Here is a 14,078-nt window from a genome sequence, read left to right on the forward strand (position 1 = left end):
TTTCTATAAACCACGTTCACCTACCTCAGCTCCTTCCTGGAAAGTTTCAGGGTGATTCATCTGATTTCTTTAAGACAGGTTATAGAAAAAACTCCTTAATGGAATTACATCAAATTCTAAAGGAAGCTAGATCTTGGTCCCCAGATTGTGCGTTATGTCATTTGGTGTAAATCCATTCAGTAGTTTTTGAGACATTGAGGGTAAAAAATAGTTGTCTATTTTGGCAGTTGGGATCGCAAGAGTCTTGTGAGCGTCCTGCAAGAGTGCAAAATCAAAAGTGAAGTACTGTGATAGGTCAAGAGGCCCATTTTTCCTGTGAGCCTTCACGCTCTCGTGGGATCATGAGGCTCCAGTGAGTCCTGTGAGATCGAGCACTCTGATTGGCTGGTTGTTAGAATTTTAGAAATGAAATGAAATGGTCGCCATTACTGTTTACTGTGACCAATTGAAGGTACCTTGTAAATGAAGTAAACAACTATATAAATGAACAGCAGAAAGTTTGCCATAGGGTGGCTGTGACAAGAGCATTTGTGTTTATAGTGTTTAATGTTCAATTACACATAGATCTGGATGCATCCTTGTTTTTTTTAAGGAAGATCCTGTTCCCTTCAGCAATGAAGTGCACTCCATCTTGCCTATAAACACCTGTCAAACCGGATGTTGTTATGATATATAGAGTCCATGCCACGGTCAATGAAGAAATGCAGAAATTGTTTTATTACAGTGCTTCTGGGACTTGTCAATTTTAGGAGAAAAGTCTTTGGACCACTGCCATTTTTGCCTTTGACATATATTAGAATATACACAAAGGCAGTGTGAGTAAAGAGAGACATCAATAATGAAAAGGTCTCTTTCAATTGGATTTTAAGTTCAACCCCTGTAATTGTGCCTAGGCCATTGCCACAACAGTGCACTATCATCAGGTCTGGGCGCTCACAATCTAAAAGGCTCTCAACCATTGGCAACAATTGATACCACTTCATACCTCTATGGCCAATCCAAGTGATGTCCAAGTTTGGAAATCCATTAATATTGTCAATACCACAATTAATGGTATATTCTATAGCCAAGTGGATGAAGCTGAGTCCCAAAATCCAGAGATGAGCCATGGTGCAGTATGGAGATGTCAGGCGTAAGAGGAGTGTTCAGCAGAATGAGTAAGGTTCAGAAGGAATATGGACTTGTATGAGGAGACAAAAAATGGGACAAAGGCAAAAATATAAATGTAGTTGGTGGATTTTTGACTTTTAGAAAAGTTGGTTAGGTTGTGAAAAACTGCTGTTTGTTTGGTACATAGATATTTGTTAAACAGCAGGAGGTTTTCTATTGGGTGATTTTCAAATTGTGCTGCGATCCCGCAAGAGTCTTGTGAGAATCATTAACAAGCTTCTACAGGCTGGGGAGAGATGCCGATTAAGGTTCATGACAGAATATCGACACCTAAAATATCCCCATACCACATTATCGAGTTATAAATATCGATGTCAAAAATATCGACAACATATATTTATAATAGTGAGTACAAAAATATGTTAACATTTTTTGTGAATATAGTTTTACAAAATACAGTTTATATATATATATATATATATATATATATATATATTACCTTATTACCTACTGGCGATAGCCAGTAGGTATATATAGTTAGGATTGTTTTCCATAGGGAAATCGCAACATTCTAATGGGAATAACTTTGGCGCCGGTTGAGGAATCTTCCTGAAATTCTCTTTAACTTTGCCTCGCGGCGCTCCGCTCCTTCCCTGAAAGTTTGGGTGGGATTCGTCAAGCGGGGGCCGAGATAAAAGGGGGGTCCCAAAACGTGTTTTCCCCATGTTAATTTCCATAGGGCGGTTGGACTCACTTTTAGCCCGAACGGCTGAATGGTTTTCCACCAAACTTGGCAAAATTGTAGGGACTGGTAGCCCGATGTGCCTTTGCTATGTCTCAAGATATGTGCTCAAGTGGTTTTTACGAAAATTAACTTTGAAAAAATATATATTGGGCTACATTGGGCTATATATATGTTAGAGCCCAAATGTAGCCCAATGTAGCCCAATGTAGCCCAATGTAGCCCAAAGATGGCCACCAGAGACAAAAAAAAACAAATGTAGCCCAAATATCAGCCAGATGTAGCCCAACTATAGCCCAATGACAGAATGTCCCAGAGTGTTCTAAAGAACAACTAGAGCGCTAACAGTCTTACTTATGACAAAACACTTAAAACATTTAATTTGCAAAGGAACTAAATGAGGGGGTTCATTTTGCCATAGAAATTATGATTAGTGCTGAAGAAAGAAAAATTAGGGCAGATTTTGAGTGACTTCTCAAATCCTCTTATATTTCATTAAAAAAATTCTGATATGCAGTCTCCCAAGATGGCCACCAGAGACAAAAGAGCCCAAATGTAGCCCACATATCAGCCAGATGTAGCCCGACTATAGCCCAATGACAGAATGTCCCAGAGTGTTCTAAAGAATAACTAGAACGCTAACAGTCTTACTTATGACAAAAGTATGGCACACCTGAAGTCATCTTGATTGGAATAAAGTGGTAACACTTAATACATTTAATTTGAAAAGGAACAAAATGAGGGGTTTCGTTTTGCCATAGAAATTTTATATATATATATATATTCACTGAAAAAACCATAGGTTACACACCAGTTATAGTTAGTAATTAGCATTTAAAAAACCTTTGAAATTCACTGAAAAAACCATAGGTTTCAGGCTTTATATAGTTAGGAATCAGCATTTAAAAAACCTTTGAAATTCACTGAAAAAAACATAGGTTTCAGGCCTTATATAGTTAGGAATTAGCATTTAAAAAAACCTTTGAAATTCACTGAAAAAACCATAGGTTTCAGGAGTTATATAGTTAGGAATTAGTTTTTAAAAAACCTTTGAAATTCACTCAAAAAACTATAAGTTTTAGTGGTGTTATAGTTAGCTGGACATTTTACTCATACAAAACCAATGAAATTGCTCCTATATAGTTAGTTGTACTAACTATATTTCGCGCACCCGCAATCCACTGCTGATGATGTCACATATTAGATCATTCATGACATGGTCAGTGACATCACTGATGACATCTCAAATGACATCACTGATGACATCACTGATGACATCACTGATGACATCATCCACGTGACAATCACATACACCTTTTCATACACTATTACAATTTTTCATCACTGTTTGTAAAATACAGAGTATCATATTTAAATCCATTGTCACAGCAATACAAGTATCTAAAAATCCACTCAGTGATTCATAGATGTATACACACATATAATCACTTACCTATGGATTCACTCATACATGCTATCAATGAACAATAGAACACTATCAAAAATACTTATACATCTATATCGACATTAAACAACAGCACGCATCCTATTCACATATGAAGTCATCCTACTCACTTATGCAAACAATGGATCATACTTACATATTTACTTAGCAAAACACTTATACAAACACCACTTCTTCTATTCATTTAGATAGTAAGTCATACTTAGTGAATTATAAAATCATTATTACAAGTATACAGTTATCCATACAGTCACTCACACAATCATTGTGTCTTATGTATACTTATTTATATACAACAACTGACACATACACTGCCTTTTATTTTTCTAGTTTGTTGGACCTGTACCTTTGAGAAATATATTTGCTCATCACCACACCCATAAAGAGATTCCCTCACCCAAACTGTTAGAAGATTTAGTTTTAACTTCATATATCTACTGAATCAACTATTCACACATCTTTGGACAGTCACACCCCCCCCCCACCGAACCACACACACTTTCACACTCCCATACAAATACTCAGTTAACTAATCAATAACTAATATAGACTTTCACATAGCTAGTAACCAACTGTAGAATCAGTTTACACAACAACTGACAACGTGATACAGATATTCACACAGTTTAGTCACTATCCACTATATGTAGTGAGACATTATAAATTGGTCAAGTAAACAGTCAATTACACTGCTACTAAATCCTCCATCCAAATATTTATTTATATATATCCACTCATTCTTCAATGTAAATTGCTATATATAATGCATATTTAAATAACGAAGCAAACCACATTCACTGGATGATGTCATCAGTGATGTCATCAGTGATGTCATTTGAGATGTCATCAGTGATGTCACTGACCATGTCATGAATGATCTAATATGCGACATCATCAGCAGTGGATTGCGGGTGCGCGAAATATAGTTAGTACATCTAACTATATAGGAGCAATTTCATTGGTTTTGTATGAGTAAAATGTCCAGCTAACTATAACACCACTAAAACTTATAGTTTTTTGAGTGAATTTCAAAGGTTTTTTAAAAACGAATTCCTAACTATATGACTCCTGAAACCTATGGTTTTTTCAGTGAATATATATATATATATATATATATATATATATATATATATATATATATATATATATATATATATATATATATATATATATATATATATATATATATATATATTCACTGAAAAAAACATAGGTTATAGACCATATATAGTTAGGAATTAGCATTTAGAAAACCTTATTTTACTCACACAAAACCATTGAAATTCCATATATAGTTAGTTGCACTAACTATATATCGCGCACCCGCAATCCACTGCTGATGATGTCACATATTACATCATTCATGACATGGTCAGTGACATCACTGATGACATCACTGATGACATCTCAAATGACATCACTGATGACATCATCTAGTGTCTGTGTGTTTTTGTAAAGTTTAAATACGTTTTACATATTGAAGAATGACTGGATGTATGGAAGACTGAGTGTGTGTGTGGCTGGCTGGGAGGTGTGTGACTCTGTGCATATCAATGTGTACTTGTATCAGTGATTGTATAAGAGAGTAAGTATGTGTTAGTATATGTGTGAAAAGTATGGTGTTCTGTGTTTAACTATAGATGAGGAAATCGAAGTGTGATTGATTCTTCACAGGACTGACTAGGTGTATGAGTGCATATAATAATAATAATAATAATACTGGATTTTATACAGCGCGAACAGCTACCTCACAAGGAGGTGTCCCGGCGCTATGATAGTGCTATGATAGCATATGATAGTGTTCTAATAATAACTGACTGTATGTATGAGTAATTGTATGGGTGAATGAGTGAATGTGTGTGTAGACGTACGAATCAGTGAGTGCGTATGTAGTAACTGGTATTGGTGTGTCATGATGTCATCAGTGATGTCATTTGAGATGTCATCAGTGATGTCATTTCAGATGTCATTAGTGATGTCATCAGTGATGTCACTGAAGTATGGTGTTCTGTGTTTAACTGTATAGATGAAGAAATGGAAGTGTGATTGATTCTTTACAGGACTGACTTGGTGTGTGAGTAACTCCATGGATGAGTGGCAGTGTGTGACTGTCTGCATAGGTGTATGAGTGCATATGATAGTGTTGTAATAATAAGTGACTGTATGTATGAGTTATTGTATGGGTGAATGAGTGAATGTGTGTGTAGACGTAGGAATCAGTGAGTGCGTATGTAGTAACTGGTATTGGTGTGTCATGATATCATCAGTGATGTCATTTGAGATGTCATCAGTGATGTCATCAGTGATGTCATTTGAGATGTCATCAGTGATGTCACTGACCATGTCATGAATGATGTAATATGTGACATCATCAGCAGTGGATTGCGGGTGCGCGATATATAGTTAGTGCAACTAACTATATATGGAATTTCAATGGTTTTGTGTGAGTAAAATAAGGTTTTCTAAATGCTAATTCCTAACTATATATGGTCTATAACCTATGGTTTTTTCAGTGAATTTTCAAGGTTTTGTAAATGCTAATTCCTAACTATATATGGTCTATAACCTATGGTTTTTTCAGTGAATTTCATTGGTTTTTTAACAGCTAATATCTGTAGCTGTAAAATGTATTCTTCTTTAAATCCAAAAATATATTTTATATGTTTATGAATAATTTTTTTTCAAAATATTTTTTTTTCTTCGTTCCCGCTTCGCGAATCGGGAAGCTTCCCGTTAGCTGACCTTGATGCCGCGAAATAGACCGCGAGCCGGTAAACGTTTCTTTACCGCAAGTGCCGCGTTAGAAAACAACATCGTGACGCCTCCCGTCCGCATGACGTTTCACGTTGTCGCGTGATACGTCATATGACGTGCTACGTTAGCGAACTGGTACGCGAAGCGAGTCGCAAAGCGCAGGTTTCTGGAAGCAAACCGGGAGGCCCTGCAAAGCGCTTAACGTAAACACAGCAAGTCATGTGACTTGGTAATAACACTTTTCATTGGTTCATTTCACTTTTGGTTTCCTAATGATGTAAGACTAGGTCATATAATCTAAAATGAACACTTTTGATTGGTTGAGAACTCTTGTTTTTCCCAAATGATGAAAATCCCTCCTTCTTTCCTCACTCTGACTTTCATCATTGTGAGAGAAAGACCCTTTGTGATCACTGAGCAATGGCTTCTTTAGTAGCTTCAGCTGGTGCTTCCCCACCACCTCCACCACATCCAAGGAAGAGTGGACCACCTGCTCAAGTTATAATTCAGCAAGAAGAGGAAGAAGAGGAAGACGAGGAAGAGCAGGAAGAGAGGCAGTTTTTGCCTGAGGAACCCAGGACGTCTCACCGGAAAGAAAACTTCATTTGGCAATTTTTTAAAATTCCCAAAGGTCAGAAAAAAGTAAATGCAAGATACGTAACTTGCCTTATATGTCAAGATAGACTGTCCAGAGGAACCGAGAAAAAATACAGTTTCGGAAACTACACAATGCATCGCCATATGACTAGGTGGCATCCTAACAACTACAGTGCTGCACAGTTTCGGAACGACCTAGATAATCTCCCTATTATGGCCAGAAAATCTGTTGTACCGGAAGTAACGGGACCAGAGGGCAGGGAGATGGTGCCAAATATACAAATGAGATTTGGTGAAGTAAAACACATCTGCGTATTTTGCGATGGATTCATTTGCTACGGAGAAAGAAGCATCACTCTGATCAACAGAGCTATTGACTATCATATGCAAGTTTGTACGAAACGCCCAAAATAATAAATACTTTTTTTTTGTTTTGTTGCTCCTGTTGAGCCCTTTACAATGAATCGTTTTCATTGCCCCCTCCAAGAAAAACCCCAAAAAATATAAAACTGTTCAGAAAAATTCAAAAAAAGTAAAAAAATGTTCTGAAAAATAATAAAAAAAATATAAAACAACAAAAACAATAAAAAAAAGTTCTTTTCAGAACTACCTCCCCGTTATTAAAAAATTGGTACAATATTTGGAACTGTGCCAACCTCTATTTCTCTTAGTTCGCTTCCCAGTTCGCTCGCCGGTACGCGAACCGGAAGCGAACCAAAAACAGTAAGTATAAGGGAAGGAAACAGACACTTATGTTAAAAGAAAGACAGCTATAGGGGAGTAAACTAGAGATACTATTACCCGTAATCCACTGCTGATGATGTCACATATTACATCATTCATGACATGCTCAGTGACATCATCAGCAGAGGATTGCGGGTTTTTTGGCAACGTGCCTTATCCACGGTTTAATAACGCTGCCTTTTGCTTTATATAAGTTTTCAAATTGTATGAAATATATACCAATAGGTCGTTATGAACCTTTAGGTAGTGCTTTTCTTCATGAGGTCTGGTCGCTTCCATACACATACAGATGTTTCAAAGATGATCAAGAAGTTTATCTGAATGGAGAGGAATGCACTGAGACGCCAGATCATTCACTAATGTGTAGGCACATACAGTTACACGGTTCATGCAACAAACACCGACCAAATATGGCTTGCGTGTTGCAAGGCACGCCAGTTCCTGCTATCATCCCCACGTTCAAGTTGTTGGAAAATGGTAGTTATTTGATGCTCAATAATGAAGATTGTTCTGAGTTAATTAAAAGTATTCCTTTTATCGTAACAGTAAGTGAACGGGTTATTTGCTGCAGAAATGTTCTATTTTCTCCCACACATGAACATAGGGAGTTTTCAATCTGGCCACAAATACCAACCTTGGGAGAGATTTCAACGGCATGGCAAGAATAAGAGCTCTTTTGTCTCAGAGAGAGGTGGCCTTGAGTTGGGCCCGTGAAACTTTCGTGCTTCACATAGCGAACACCCGTACAGAGGTGCAGACCCTTTTCAATTCAGATTTGCCTTTCAATTTCAGCAAGATGGTTCGGACTATCTTTAACGCATCCTCCACAAAGGCCCTGGCGCACTTTTTTAAAGTTGTTACCAGTGGTCTCGTGACTTCATTTGAGAAAATCTTTGGAGTCATCCCTGCTTTCTTTCATTCTATTTTCTCCACTCTGCTTCGTGGATTGGCATTTTTACTTGCATTACCAGCGGACGCTCTTGTGCTTTTTTACATTTTTAAATATGGATGTCCCTCCTATGCAACCTCCCACCCTGCAGCTGCTGACACTGTTCCGCAATCGCATGCTAGAATATTATGGCACAATGCCGTTGGCGATATTAAGCACGGCATATGGATTATCTTTTCGATTCTCCTACTTCACCTGTGTCCAGCCTGTATTTCACTGCCTGACCTGTGATTTCGATTGGGCCATTGATTTGTGTCTCTGCGGACCGGTTTCTCCTGACGTCGACTTTAATCAGCTGATGACTCCTATCATTACTCACGAGTTGGTTTGTCCTGGCGAAAGGATTATGGCTGTGGCATTGATGCATGGACTAATTGGTCCCTGGAATTTATTGGCGGCAGCACAGTCTTTCTTGGAACAGAGCTTTCTTGAAAACCCACCGAGCTGTCCTCTGATGGTGATAGAGGATCCGGTGCTGGGAGAGCACGTATGTTCTTTTCCGCTTTTAAATTGGATGGCTGAACTGTTTTCGGATGAAGACGGTGACTTCCTATTGGAGGCTGTTGCAGCTTATTTTGCATACACAGTTATGTCATAGACCTTTTTCATGTTTGATATGCTGAGTACTAGCATTTCATTGACAATTCATTGACTTATTTGTCAAGTTTTTATTATTTACCTTGCCTATTGGCTTAAGACTCGATAAAGTACTTGGCTGTTTTATTTTTCTTTAGCATTAAATTTTCCTAGTTTTTAATGCTTTACCTTGCGGACCGTCCACATATAAACTTGCAATCTGCTCTCATGAGATGGCACTTCTATTATCTTATTCAGTTCGTTTCCGGATCATGGGGAGGTGTCATCTAGGTCCTGGATATCTTTACACCGTGTTAAGTTAGCATGGGCTCATTACCGGTTTAAACGCCATTTTTCCTTTTTTGCAACTTCTGCACACAACACTTAGTTGTTGCTTTAGCTTTCCACCTAGTAGTTCATCGTGGTTTACATGAGAATAATATGTTATTGCTCTACTATCTGCTTTGCTTGTTAAACTATATCTGTACAGCGAGTGCTAAAGTTTCAAGAACAACACGATACAGAATTGTTATGAGGTCTGATCTCCACGACTTCATACTCATAACATAAGTGCAACTTCTGCCAATTCTGGGCATGAGGCGGGTTTTATATTGCTTTGCCGAACACACATACACAACAGTTGATGCGGTTCACATGAAGAGAGAGCTGGTGTATGCTGATGTGATTCCTTCAAATCTAAGACACTAAAGTATGGGCACGCCCTAAACCAACACAAAGAGACCTTCTTAGCAAATAATATAATATGTGTATTAGGGAGGGTGAGATATAAGCAGCCGCGGGCCGTGGAGGGAGTTACGGTGAGGCAGGGAGGCGGGGAGGGGGAGAAGCAGGGTGGAGCCCTCTCTACCCTGCCCCTCCCCCTCCCCGCCTCCCTGCCCCACCGTAACTCCCTCCACGGCCCGCGGCTGCTTATAAGTGTTGCTAACTCTTATTCATTTACAGCATGTTAACATACTGTCACCATTCGCTTTTTATGTACTAGTAACTATGCTGGTAATTTTGCTACTGATAATATGTGTACTTGTATTCTCCACCCTGCTTCTCCCCCTCCCCGCCTCCCTGCCTCACCGTAACTCCCTCCACGGCCCGCGGCTGCTTATAAGTGTTGCTAACTCTTATTCATTTACAGCATGTTAACATACTATCACCATTCGCTTTTTATGTACTAGTAACTATGCTGGTAATTTTGCTACTGATAATATGTGTACTTGTATTATCTAAGATACTACGCCTGAGAAGACGGCATTAGTAAATAAACATTTCAAATACACATGTGTTCTTCTTAACTCCATGTTCTGGTTTCTAAGAAATATATAACGACCGACTGTTCATGAGTTCCACGTATCCTGAGGTACTATAAGTTCATATTCTGGATTGTCTAAACATTGAGAGTTTGTTATATCCAATGTGACACTGTACCTAGCTTGCTAAGGAGTTTTTGATTACTAACGTGAGTTTTGGGACACCCTAATTCGCCGAGGTTCCAATCCTCTGTCCACAGTTCTGTGTGAGAACAGAAACCCTGCGACAGGGGCACCCCCGACCCTTGCTGGAGCTTCATCACACTTGCGATACAACTCCAGCAATGCGCCACCTTTACGGCACAGATACATCACGCATCTGTGCTGTTTTTGCCCCATGATGCGCCGCATTGTAAATGCAGCACACCATAGGTGACGGAACAGCGGCACAGAATGACTAACACATCCCTGGTGATGCGCCAGTCATCATAAATGTATCCCTATGCTTCTTATCTTGTTAGAGATGAACCGCCATATGTATCATCAAAGTTTTTTGCATTTCCTAAATAGCGAACTTTAAGGAATAAATAGCGATTCTTTACCATTCCTAGTTTGCGATTAGCTATTTGCTAATTACAAATTACCCATTCATTTCCTTCATTTCCATAGGGCGGTTGGACTCACTTTTAGCTCGAACGGCTGAATGGATTTCCACAAAACTTGGCAAAATTGTAGGGACTGGTAGCCCGATGTGCCTTTGCTATGTCTCAAGATATATGCTCCAGTGGTTTTTACGAAAATTAACTTTGAAAAATATATATTGGGCTACATTGGCCTATATATATGTTGGAGCCCAAATGTAGCCCAATGTAGCCCAATGAAGCCCAATGTAGCCCAATGTAGCCCAAAGATGGCCGCCAGACACACAAAAAAACAAATGTAGCCCAAATATCAGCCAGATGTAGCCCAACTATAGCCCAGTGACAGAATGACCAATCAGCTTCGCAAACCTCCGTTACGCGAAGCGGAGCGCTGTTACAGATATATATCTTTTTTTGAACGTTAATTTCTCAAAATCCACTGGAGCACATATATTGAGACCTAGCAAAGGCACATCGGGCTACCAGTCCCTAATATTTTGCCAAGTTTCGTGCAAATCCATTCAGCCGTTCGATTATTATTATTATTATTTTTTTTGCCCTGCGGGGCCCTTTTAAAACCTCCACATCAAACCTAGGGGGTCAGCGAGGATCTACTATGCCCCCTTATGGTTATTTCCCCCTTTGTTTTGGCCTCCTCTTGTCTCTCGATCCTACCGGGAGACAAGATGGCGGCCGCTACGGACTTTTTGGAATGTTGACAGACGCCAGAGAACCAATCAGCTTCGCTTCACAAAGCTCCGTTGCGCGAAAAGTACGCGTCCTGGGACGCTGCCCGGTCCGCTGTTACAGATATATATCTTTTTTTAAACGTTAATTTCTCAAAATCCACTGGAGCACATATATTGAGACCTACAAAAGGCACATCGGGCTACCAGTCCCTACAATTTTGCCAAGTTTCGTGCAAATCCATTCAGCCGTTCGGGCTAAAAGTGAGGCCAACCGCCCTATGGAAAACTCAATGTTAAAAACACGTTTTGGGACCCCCCTTTTTTCTCGGCCCCCCCTTGACGAACCCCCCCCAAATTTTCAAGGGCTGCTCAGAAACAAAATGTGCCATTGTCCTGAAAATTTCAGCCAATTCCGTCCACAAACGCCAAAGTTATTAGACATAGAATTTTCAAAAATCCCATAGAGAAAAAATCCTAACTATATATACCTACTGGCGACCGCCAGTAGGTAATATACACATATATATATATATACAAAATAAAATAATAAATATATTATATATTTTTTTAAATAATTAGATTTAATATACATTTTAACAACTATAACAAATGAACTTATTTTAAAAGGTTAAACCCACATATGTAATAATTAATATATATGTATATATAGATATTTACTTTAAAACAAGTAATAAACTATACATTTTAATTTACTTGTTAAATAAATATATATTGTTCAATAAATATATATATTTAAATATAGCAATAACATAAAATCTATTAAAACAATTCTATTATAAATTAAAATATTAAACTATTTAACCATTTAAAAATCTTTGCACTTAAATTTCCCACGCCATTCAGTGCAACAGTAGGAAATGTATTATGTTATGTTCTGTTATTGGGTTTTTATAACATGCACAGTTACTGCTGGGAGTGTCCCAGCACGAGCCTATGAGGTGCTAGTTGAGAAGAGATTAAAACAGAAAAGTTTTGAACAGCTCGTGGATACCGCGCAAAGAAAAGCGCAAGGAATTCCAGGCCATGGCTGCCCTAACGGCAAGAGAAATGCCCCCCATTCTTTAAAGACGCACAGAAGGAACCTGTGCAAGCAGCTGAGATGACGATCTCAAATGTCTGGCAGGCGTGTAGAAAGCAAAGCGCTTCCCGAGGTATGCAGGTCCTCCAGCATACAAAGCACGGTGTGCTATGACCAGGGCCTTAAACTTTTTTTTTTATTTCTGTTTATTATTTTCTGGTTATTCAACAACATTACAGGTCTTCATCACAGTACAATACCATTTGGTTCCATTGATACAGTGCGGACATCACATTCATTAACAGCCGCGGCCGGTAGTGGGAGTACCGGCCGGCCGGTGACGTGGGGTGGGGCAGGGGCAGGGTGGGGGGTAGTAATGTATGGAATCCGGACCTTAACAGGTAAGTAAACATAAAAATAAATAAAACGAATTTCACTGCGCGCACTGCATTGCATTTGGTGATGCAGTGCCCGCAACGAAATTCGTTTTATTTATGTTTGTGTTTACTTACCTGTTAAGGTCTGGATTCCATACATTACTAGCCCCCACCCTGCCCCTCCCCTCGTCGCCGCCCGGCCGGTACTCCCACTACAGGCCGCGGCTGTTCATTAGTCCTTACATGCCCAGTTTGGGCCAACATCATGAGGATAACATAATAATTATGCGAATGAAGGTCTATCAGAGCAAAGCAATTACAGTTTACTATACACCCTACTATATTCCCATGGAGGCATCATATTGTCTTTTCATCTACATCATTACATAAATAAAACATACCTTGGCCATAGACAGTCTCCCCTGCCCCCTCGAGTGCCAACTCTCCTTCAGATTTATGGTCTTCATCCCGCTCCAGTTTTCACAGGCTCACCCCCGTTCCATCCTTTGTATGTTATATTATGCCTTAGTGAGCCTATTTCCTCTGGTGGGAGATCAAGTAACATGTTAATGGTGCCCATTTATCAGTGGGCCTGGATGACACTGGTAACAGTTCCGCATAGGTAGCAAGTTGCTCCTGGCACTTAATGAAGTCCTCCAGCCATGCCTTGAACTTTGGCGCCCGCCCCCGGCCCCATCTGCAGGCAACCCTTCTTTCGGCCATTAGAAGCGCTATAGCAATACATTTACGATGCTCTGAGGGGTTTAACATACCCAATTATAGCCATCAAGGGATCCAGAATCACTGGGGTATCAATCATTACCTGCAATGCCCCTAACACTTGGGTCCAGTAGTCCTTGACCGTCGGGCATTCCCAGGCTAAAAGTTGAAAATCTGCACCCTCCGTATGGCATCTATCGCATCTATCACTTGCCCTAAGCTTATATCTGTACATCTTAGCCGGGGTATAGTATAGTCTGTGTAAAAATATGTAATGAAATATCCAGAGCCTACTACTCGCTGAAACTCGTTCTGTCTGCGAGCAGCAGAACTCCCATTGGTCGTCCTTCAGGGCCGCTCCCAACTCCTCCCCCCATCGCCTACGTGACTATGTATCTGTAAACTCCTTCTGA

Source organism: Lissotriton helveticus, chromosome 6 (assembly GCF_964261635.1).
Source record: "Lissotriton helveticus chromosome 6, aLisHel1.1, whole genome shotgun sequence".
NCBI lineage: Eukaryota > Metazoa > Chordata > Amphibia > Caudata > Salamandridae > Lissotriton > Lissotriton helveticus.